Below are 10,607 nucleotides of genomic sequence, written 5' to 3'. Positions count from 1 at the left end.
GCACAAACCACATGGATGTGGAGACTGTCTCCCATTGGGCATATTTGATCAGCCACATCTGAGACACAACATGCACATAGACTGTGGGTGTACATCAGAATTGTGGCTACAGGTCTCACTGTGACGTACATGCCATCACCACCAGGACTCAGGGTGTATGTGACATGTCCGAAACATATCCAACCTGCAACTCTGTCCATGACTCATGCCCACAACTGTACAGTTGTACATCACAGTGATAATGTGCACAACACACAAAGGATTCTGCCCCCATGAACACGTGCACAGCCTGGGAGTGGCTGCACAAAAGTGCCACCCAAGAAACCAAATGTTGCCACCCTCAACACACAGGGAATGCAGCCTTATATGCCATGGGACACTGTGTGGCCAATGCTGTAGTGTGGTAGGTGTGCACATGTGTCCCTGACAAGTAATTGTGTGTTGAAGCCATCAAATAGTCACACCAAAGAGGTTCCGACGCGGGAGACAATGAGTATGCATTGCAAGGTTCATGACCGAGCCGTGCATATGCTTTGCCATTGACTGCAATGAGGTCTGACACAGGTGACAATGCATATGCATTGCAAGGTTCATGACCGAGCCGTGCGTACGCTTTGCCATTGACTGCAATGAGGTCCGACGCGGGTGACAATGCATACGAATTGCAAGGTTCATGACCCAGCCGTGCGTAGGCTTTGCCATTGACTGCAGTGAGGTCCGACGTGGGTGACAATGCGTATGCATTGCAAGGTTCATGTCCGAGCCGTGCGTACGCTTTGCCATTGACTGCAGTGAAGTCCGACGCGGGTGACAATGCGTATGCATTGCAAGGTTCATGACCGAGCCGTGCGTGCGCTTTGCCATTGACTGCAGTGAGGTTCGACGCGGGTGACAATGCGTACGCATTGCAAGGTTCATGTCCGAGCCGTGTGTACACTTTGCCATTGACTGCAGTGAGGTCCGACGCGGGTGACAATGCGTACGCATTGCAAGGTTCATGTCCAAACCGTGCGTACGCTTTGCCATTGACTGCAATGAGGTCCGACGCGGGTGACAATGCATACGCATTGCAAGATTCATGTCCGAGCCGTGCGTATGCTTTGCCATTGACTGCAATGAGGTCCGACGCAGGTGACAATGCGTACGCATTGCAAGGTTCATGACCGAGCCGTGCGTACGCTTTGCCCTTGACTGCAATGAGGTCCGACGCGGGTGACTATCATGCATGCACGTCGGGCAGGCATGATCCAAGACAGGCGTACGTCTTGGCCATTGAATCGTATGGAGACGGGTGCATGTGTATTTTCAAAATACGCGTTGTACAGTCAGTTGACCGAGCCGGGTGCACCCATTGGCTCTGGACTGTCATGGAGACGGATGCAGATTCAAAACTTGTACGAGTTGTTTGGTGGAAATTCAGTTGGATGCCTACAACAATGTTGCAATTCCTAGGGTTTTATGGAGGTGAAGATTTGAACGATGCGAAAGACGTGTACGAGTCGTACATTTCCATGGATTGGCCAGAGTCATAGAATGCAACCGTGTTGGACCTAACACTGGGGACACATGGCACAGAGTCTGCCTCTGTAGCACAGACATAAGGCTGGCTGTCCCCCAGGGAGCTCACTTGCCTGCACTACATGCTACTGGACCACATCCCTGCTACCACTGCTGCTGTCTCTGCATCCTCTGGCTACTGCTATGGCACGTACTCTGGAGAGGACCCCAGCCTTCACTGAGGAGGAGAACCAGGCCCTGCTGGATGGGCTCCTTCCACAGTACAGCAAGCTGTATGGGAAACCAGGGGAGCAGGTGAGTGTGCATTCCACTGCCTTCCTAATTATGCATGTTGTCTGACTAGCAGTGTGTACACCAGTGGCAAGTATACTCACTGAGCACTTTCATCCCCCAAAGTGTGTAGGTACATGTAATGAACAGGTGTTCTGCAGCTAAGGTGCATTTGTGCAAGCTTAAACTTCTCAGGCATTGTTAACATGTCAGACATGCAGGGCATTTGTCCTTTTCCATGGGTGCACTACCTGTGTCACTCATTTTCCTTTGTGGTGATGACATGTATATCCAACTGTGTGCAGCACAATATGGGGCATGTGTGTTAATGAACTTTTAACTTTGTCATCCTCATAGGTTGATACCCACCAGAAGTAGGAGATATGACTGACCATCGCCCGGGCAGTTCGATCGGTGGGGGCCTACAAGCGCCGGATCCGCAACAGCCAGAAGAGGTGGCAGTTCCTTCGGGCTGGACCCAGAGGATCGCAAGGGTCCAGCCGAAGCTGTCACCTCCTCACAGGAGGGGCGGACACCGGACCCTGACCCCCCACATGCTCCGGATACTGGTGGTGGTCTTCCCGGACCTGGATGGGCAGCTGAAGGCCAGACAGCAGCAAGGAGGGGGTAAGTCCATGCCTAATCTGTGTACTATGTCTGACATGCTAATTGCAGTCTTTTGGCCTGGTCACACTTCCACATAACGTAGGTCTTGTAGTCCAATACTCATGTCCCTCAATTGTGTGCACCCTCCTCCTCTGATCCACAGGTGTGGCCCCTACAGTCTGTTGCTTGTATCACTAGGGCACTCTGTCCCTGCAGTCAGCTATGCTTCAGCTTCCGGACAGCATCTGTTCCCGTGACTCTGTTGTGTGTTTCATGGGTGGGTCAATTGTTTACCCAATGCCTGAGATCTGACATGTGATCTGTGTGTGCCCTTGATATGTGTTCCAATTGCTGGTCTGACTCGCCACATGTGGCTGGGGTATTTCAAACAAACCCATGCAGCAGGGGACTCCAATTTGTGTGCCTCAGGAGTATGTATATCAAGTGTGTCACACTTGTTTAGCCACCTGACTACTGTCCAGGGCTAAACACTGTTTCACGTAGACCTGGGCAGTCATGCCTACTCAAGGGCATTTAGAAACACTCTGTAATCCCACTCCTGTGTATCAACTTACAGGTTGTGCTTAGTGACATGTGCCTTCAGGGGTCTGCCTCTGTCTCATTGTGGTGTGGCTTCCTGTTACGTACAACTGTGGTGTTCATGAGTTTGAGGGTCAGCAGGACATCTGAGATGTGACTATGAGAGACAAGACCTGTGTGACATATAGGTGTGTGATCATTTGACAGTGCACAATGGTGTATGCAACTGTGCACTTCAGGCAGCTGGGTTACATGCACAGCAGACTGTGATGTGCTAATGTACAGGGAGTTGTGTTTGCAGAAACTCATATGTCTGATTTGTATGATGTGGGGTCTTTTGGGTCAGGGATATGCTGTTTGCAGGGGATGGGCAAGTGCACTTGTCAGCTGCAGAGTTTGCTTTACCCCTGAGCTATGATTGTTACACAGCGCATACTGTTGTTGGCTGGATGCCCTGCCCCTGTGACAGGAGACAGTGTTGACTGACTTTCCAGGCATGCCTGTGCCATGGCATTTAACTTGCTATGAGTGATCCTGCATTGTGTTCAAGTGTGCTCCATGCACCCTATAGTGGCATTGACATGAGAACATCATAGTGTGTGTTGCTGGCATGCATCACAAGCATATGAAATGCCCATCCCTTCATCCGGACACCTGTACTGAGTCAGTGGCAAGAGATGTGCTGTGTGTTTAGTGACATACTCCTACATGTTCACTTGTATGTCCAACAAATATGTGGGTGCTGCATGTCGGCACATTGGGGTATTAGCATCCAACATGCAACAGACATATGGGTGCAAGTCCAGGAGGGATATGAGTGCCAAGGTTGATGGTGCGAATGACAATTGGCTTATTCTAAATATTGTGGGCACTTTGAGCAGTGTTCAGCTGATGATGCCAGGGCTTGCCCTGTGATGTGATGTACTCACTGTGGTGTGTGCAGTCAGTGCAGGTGACTGATGTTGTTCTCTCTTTTCCTATTTCTATGCAGATACATCCACGGCCACAGGAGGGGACAGCTCCACAGACCAGGAGGAGCCACAGAGCTTGACTGGGACAGAATGCGAGGAGTCGGGGGGACCCAGTGGCACGGAGGGCGAGTGGAGCCACACCCAGGAGTCCTCAGCGCCATCCACCCCAGCTGAGGGCCACAGCAGCTCGGAGGATGTCTCCCTTGTGGAAGCGGGTGTCAGCAACCACCAAACCCCAGCTAGTGAGGCTGTCCCCGCCACTGCCCCCACCACCACCATCACCACTCTCCCATCAGCTCCAGTCTCAGAGGTCCGTTAAGGCTCCCGTGTTCGGGAGCATGTCTCCTTTGTGCCAGGCACCGCACCCCCTGCCCCTGTGTCCCCTGATGCCCTGAGTGAGGAGTCTGTGGACTTACTTAGACAGATCCGTGTAGGGAAGACATCAATGCTGAGTGTCCTCCATGCACACACCAGTCTGTTGACACAACTGGTGTCGTTCATGGAGGGCATTTCATCGGGCATGTCGGCCCTACAGAGGACCAATCAGTCCGTGGACTCCTCCCTGATGGCAGCAGTGTCCCTCCTCCAACAGTCCTGCACCCCTCCTACCCCTGCACCACCCATGATTCCTAGCACCCTACCTGTCCCAAGCACATACACACCTGCACATTCTCACAAACCCATAGACACGGGCAGCACACCCAAACCAAGGTCTAGATGTGCACACAAGCAAGCGCAGGGGACTGATACCACACTCACAGGGGATGGTTTGCAGACACACACACAGTCATCCACAACCACCTCAGAGTCCTCCGATACCTCTCCCTCCCAGCCCCCTTCCCTTGCCTCACCTGCAACCCCATCTCCACAGAAGCTCTTCCTCTGTGACCTTGGGCTCTTCCCCACCAACCCAGCAGATCCATCTTACAAGGGGAAGAGGAAGTCCCCACACACCGAGGGGAGTGCCCCTCACACCCAGACACCCTCCCCCAGGCGCAGTCAGACTGAGGCCCCCACCCGCAAGTCCCCCCGGAGCCGGAAGAGCAAGACCCCACCCCCCGCCACGCAGCTCCACGGCGAAGTCTCCGCCCTCCATCCCCCAGGCCACCACTCCAGAGGTTCCCCCGCCACACCCTGCCCCAGGTTCCCCCACCCACAGATACACCATCCCCAAAATGCTGAGGGCCTCCCCCTACCACTTGCTCTTCCACCCCCGGTCAGACAGTTAGTGCCACTGATGTGGGGACTGTGTCCCCACCCTCTGTCCTGCCAACCTCACCTGAACCCCATTCCGCTCCCATAGAGTTAGGAACTGCAGTGGAGTCCACGACCACCCCATCTGACTTGGGCACTGCAGTGGGGACCCAGTCCACTCCATATGACCTACACACTGCAGTTGTGCCAGCACCCACCCCATCTGACTTGTGCCCCACAGTTGTGACTGCACCCACTACTTCAGTTAGCTCCACTGCAGTTGCCAGTGATTCTCCTGCATCCACCACCCCTTCACTCCCTCCTTCTGCTGCGCCCTGATCCTGTCCCTGCGGTGCCTGACCTGCCCCCATGTATGCCCCTCTGAGGGAATGTCCCCTGTCCTTACCAGTGCAGGCAAGCAACGTGTGACAGTTGTCACTCAAGTTCACTTCTTGTCATTTGATAATGGACTGGCCATTGGCCTTTGTTCTTAATGGACTTTTAATTTTTCATCTGCTGAAGAAAGCTTTTTTCTTTCTCCTTGTGAATTTGATTTAGCTGTACCTTATGTTGATGATGTTTAGCATGTACTTGCAGTTGTAATGCTGTATTTAAAATGTTGAATACTGAGGTGTTGATGTGAGGTACTCCATGTGGTCCATGAAATGTGTATCCTATTCTGATCGTTATCCATATTATCCTTTGCAGCTAAATGGATGTGTCATGATTAACAATTAGTGGACACTCTGTAAACATTTCATTTGCATGGTCACATCTGTGGCTTGCACACATGCACATATGATGTGCTTCCCATTGTCCAATTTGTCTATTTCCCTGACTGTGGGCGCATCTCGACTGGACATGTAAGTGTGGGCATCATTGGTGTAGGAGCAATTGGGTCCTCTGTGTAACTTGCTGGACATATGTATTGAGTATGTGCAGATGACTTAAGGGACACTGCCGTACCCAGGCTGTTGTGAGCAGAGCCTTCATTGTGTGGTAACTGATGGCTGACTGACCAAGTGTTCTGTTGACATGACTGAGACCTGCTGGGGGTTTGTTTGGCACAGCTGAGCTTCCACAGGAGTTGAGTCCCCTCAAGTAAGGGTGTTGTTTCGTGACATTGCCTGGGCCCATGGTGTATGTTGTGTGAGCATGTGTGTGTGTGTCCACATCTCTTTTCATACACAGGCAGTGTTCCCTTGATATGTTCCTGTTGTTGCTGAGTGGTACTGTGTTCATCCCACAACTTTGCCATGGGCTACCAGATGTGTGGGTGCATGACACACTACTGTTAATTTGTGTTTCATCATTGGGATTTGTCAGTTCTGAGTGGTGATGATGTTGTCAGATGCAGATGGGACACAGTCAGGGGTGCCCAAGGCACTTGTTTGTTCGCAATATCATGTAGTTGTCCCTAGGTGGTATGTTTCAGTGATTAAGACATGTGTATGTGTGTGTGAGTGATCCCACTTGTCCGGTTCAGGGATGCAATGATTGCAGGTGTCAGCATGTGTGCCTTGTGGTTCTCCTTGGCTTCTGCATTGTCCTGGGACTCTGGCAGGTATTCCGCAGGTTACGTGAACTTTGACGTCATGGCCATGTACCTCATACTGTGCAGTATGTCTGTCATTCACCAGGGTTGTAAACTGGCCTTGTGTAATGAGTCTGTGCACCTTAGTTCCTCCCAACATTACTGTGTTTGTCATGGGTGCATGTGCAATGTCACCTGTCCATGTGGGCTTTACAGATGCACATTGGTGCAGTTCAGGGTGTGTGGTGTTGAGGGTGGACTGATGTAAATGTTTTCATGGATGGGCTCCTAGCTCCCGTTTGTCCATGGATGACGGCCCATGCTGAGTGATTTGTGTTTGTGTAGGTGTGATGTACATTTGTGGAACAGGACACATGTCTGGGTTTCACAGTTCGTACGACATCTACCTTGGTCAGCACAGTGGAGGTGTAATGCATGCTTGTGTCACCCCAATGTCTGGTCCCTGGGGGTAGTGCTGTTGTGTGTCAGTCTCTTGCTGTGTTAGTTGCTGTTCATTCCAGCTTGTGTCACATGTGTCTGTTGTGCTCCCTCTCATCTCACAATGCCTGATTGCCCACTAAAGGGGGCCCATTGATGGGTTACTTTTGTATGGCACTGTGTCCACATCTGTCTCTCTGTGGTTCAGCCTCCTCATGTGTTGTGTAGTTGCCTGCGGATACTGAGACACACACACACACATGTTGTGTCAGATGTGCAGTGTGAGGTTGCCTGTTTGTGTTTGTGCATCTGCACCAGTGCATTGGTATTGCTGTTGTGGGCCATTGTCTGGATGTTGTTTTTGTGATTTACCCTGCTGTCCCTGTGCGTCATATCACATCATTGTGCACATTCATCCTGGTTGTTAGGTGCCATTGCTGGCATGAAATGGGAGTTTGTGACCTGATACCTACTTTCTACACAGGATGTTTTGATTTGTGTGTCTATTTTCGAGATGTGTGTATGCTTTGTGATGGTCACTTCTGATTTTGTGTCATTGTACACTGTATGCATTGTCAGTCCCCAAGGGTGGTGCTTGTCTGCACATGGCCGATAGTATGTTAGGTTATCACAGCACTGTTAGCCTCACCACATCTCTGTGGGTATGGGACACAACCACTACTTTGGCCCAAAAGTGTCTCATGTGTTGGGACCATAAATCATACATGCTGTTTGGCATTTGCAGCTTCGTCCATGATGACACTTACCTTTTAGTCACTGTGGTGAGGGGGGTTTTGTACCCCATCACCACAATGCTCAACATCTGCTGCAGTCTGGAAGCACACACTTAACGTTTGTTCTACACAGTGAAGGGATGTTATTTTTACATTGACACAGTGCTAGTGATGCTTGCCTTGTGTAGCCACACTCAGTTGTTGGTCACACATGTGATGGTAGTTACATTGTATGTTCGAAATCATGATCACTGTTGTGGGCATTTGTCACAGGCTCCACACTGTTGTCATGATGTTAGCGGGGGTGTATTTTGCTGACTTACCTAATGTTGGTGTATGATGGATGTGTGGCGCATCACACATCCTATGGGTGGGGGTGGCAGTAGTGCTGAGCAACAGGTCCCCTATGGGTGGGGGTGGCAGTAGTGATGGGCAACATAGTCACTATGGGTGGGGGTGGCAGGAGTGCTGGGCAACATAGTCCCTATGGGTGGGGGTGGCAGTAGTAAGGGGCAACATAAGCCCTATGGGTGGGGGTGGCAGGAGTGATGGGCAACATAGTCCCTATGGGTGGGGGTGGCAGGAGTGATGGGCAACAGGTCCCCTATGGGTGGGGGTGGCAGTAGTGCAGGGCAACAGGTCCCCTATGGGTGGGGGTGGCAGGAGAGCTGGGCTACATAGTCACTATGGGTGGCGGTGGCAGTAGTAATGTGCAATGTAAGCCCTATGGGTGGGGGGGGCAGTAGTGATGGGCAACAGGTCCCCTATGGGTGGGGAGGCAGGAGTGATGGGCAACATCGTCTCTATGGGTGGGGGTGGCAGTAGTGCTGGGCAACAGGTCCCCTATGGGTGGGGGTGGCAGTAGTGATGGGCAACATTAGCCCTATGGGTGGGGGTGGCAGAAGTGATGAGCAACATAAGCCATATGGGTGGGGGTGGCAGGAGTGCTGGGCAACAGGTCCCCTATTTATGGGGGTGGCAGGAGTGGTTGCAGTAGTGATGTGCAACATAAGCCCTATGGGTGGGGGTGGCAGGAGTGATGGTCAACATAAGCCCTATGGGTGGGGGTGGCAGTAGTGAGGGGCAACATAGTCCCTATGGGTGGAGGTGGCAGGAGTGATGGGCACCATAGTCCCTATGGGTGGGGGTGGCAGGAGTGATGGGCAACAGGTCCCCTATGGGTGGGGGTGGCAGTAGTGCTGGGCAACAGGTTCCCTATGGGTGGGGGTGGCAGTAGTGATGGGCAACATAGTCCCAATGGGTGGGGGTGGCAGTAGTGATGTGCAACATAAGCCCTATGGGTGAGGGTGGCAGTAGTGATGGGCAACAGGTCCCCTATTGGGGTGATCGCAGGAGTGGTGGGCAACATAGTCCCTATGGGTGGGGGTGGCAGTAGTGCTGGGCAACATTGTCACTATGGGTGGGAGTGGCAGTAGTGATGTGCAACATAAACCCTATGGGTGGGGGTGGCAGGAGTGCTGGGCAACATAGTCCCTATGGGGGGCAGTAGTGATGGGCAACAGGTCCCCTATGGGTGGGGGTGGCAGGAGTGATGGGCAACATTAGCCCTATGGGTGGGGTGGCAGGAGTAATGGGCAACAGGTACCCTATGGTTGGGGGTGGCAGGAGTGCTGGGCAACAGGTCCGCTATGTGTGGGGGTGGCAGTAGTGCTGGGCAACAGGTCCCCTATGGGTAGGGGTGGCAGTAGTGATGGTCAACATGAGCCCTATGGGTGGGGGTGATAGTGGTGCTGGCCATACAACCCCTATGGTGGCCTGTTGTTAGTGGCTAGGATATGGATGCCCTGTGTTTGTGTGACAGTTAGCGGGTACGTGTTGTTTGTTTTTGTGGTGGGTGTCTGACTTACCGTCTGCGCTGTCCGCGTCTGTTCCTGATCCGGTCATAGATGTAGAGTACTGGTATGACCTGCGCAATGAGAATCATGATGTGTTTGTCTCGTACCCGCTGCTTGTTGCTCCGTCTCGTACCCGTTGCAAGTTGGTCCGTCTCGTAGCCATGGATTGATTTATGGCGCGAATCGTACCTTATATGCTTCTTTTCCGGATGCTGTGATGTGCCGTACGTGGCAACCCGTCCGGCACGTAGGAAGTACGCATCGTACTTGTCCGGGCAGAAACTGCTATGGATACTGCTTTCGAGCAACTCGGTTGGGCGTTAGGAGTTACGGCTCGGACGCAGAATGAAGCTTGAATCACAGCCTACGTGTCGGTCGGATTTTTGGCAGTTATGCGCATCGTACTTCATCAACTGGACAGACCGGCTCCGGGTACGGGTCGGTCGCAAGGTAAGGCTACGAACAGCTCTCGGAGAGATGTCCGACCCCGATCGGAGTCGACCCCTGACTAGTAAAAAGTCTGAGAATATCTACCACAAAGGGTTTTTTCTTGATTTTTTTACTTTTTTGATTTATAGTTTTTGTTATTTTGCTACATTTATCTTGCCATGGGAGATTAGCTTAGTGTCATTCTTTGAGAGGGCAAACATCAAGGGTGACAACAGACACTCCTGTCTCATTCCTCTCATTATTAAGATAGTGCCTGTATACTCCCCATTTACTTTAATCTTGGTAGAAGAATGCTGATAATGGGCTGCAATTAATGTTTTCATTTGGGGACCATATCCGTTTTCTCAAGGACCTTCATCAAATAGGACCAATTGATCCTATCAAAGGCCATCCCTACATGAAGGGTGAGACAGAACATCAACTGTTTTTCCAGCTTTGCTGCTTCCATGAGGGATGCTGCCAATCATATATTGACTTCTGTATGTCAGTTTCTGAT

This window comes from Triturus cristatus, chromosome 9 (genome assembly GCF_964204655.1).
Source record: "Triturus cristatus chromosome 9, aTriCri1.1, whole genome shotgun sequence".
NCBI lineage: Eukaryota > Metazoa > Chordata > Amphibia > Caudata > Salamandridae > Triturus > Triturus cristatus.
The sequence above is the reverse complement of the archived record's forward strand: the minus strand, read 5'-3'. Positions refer to the sequence as shown.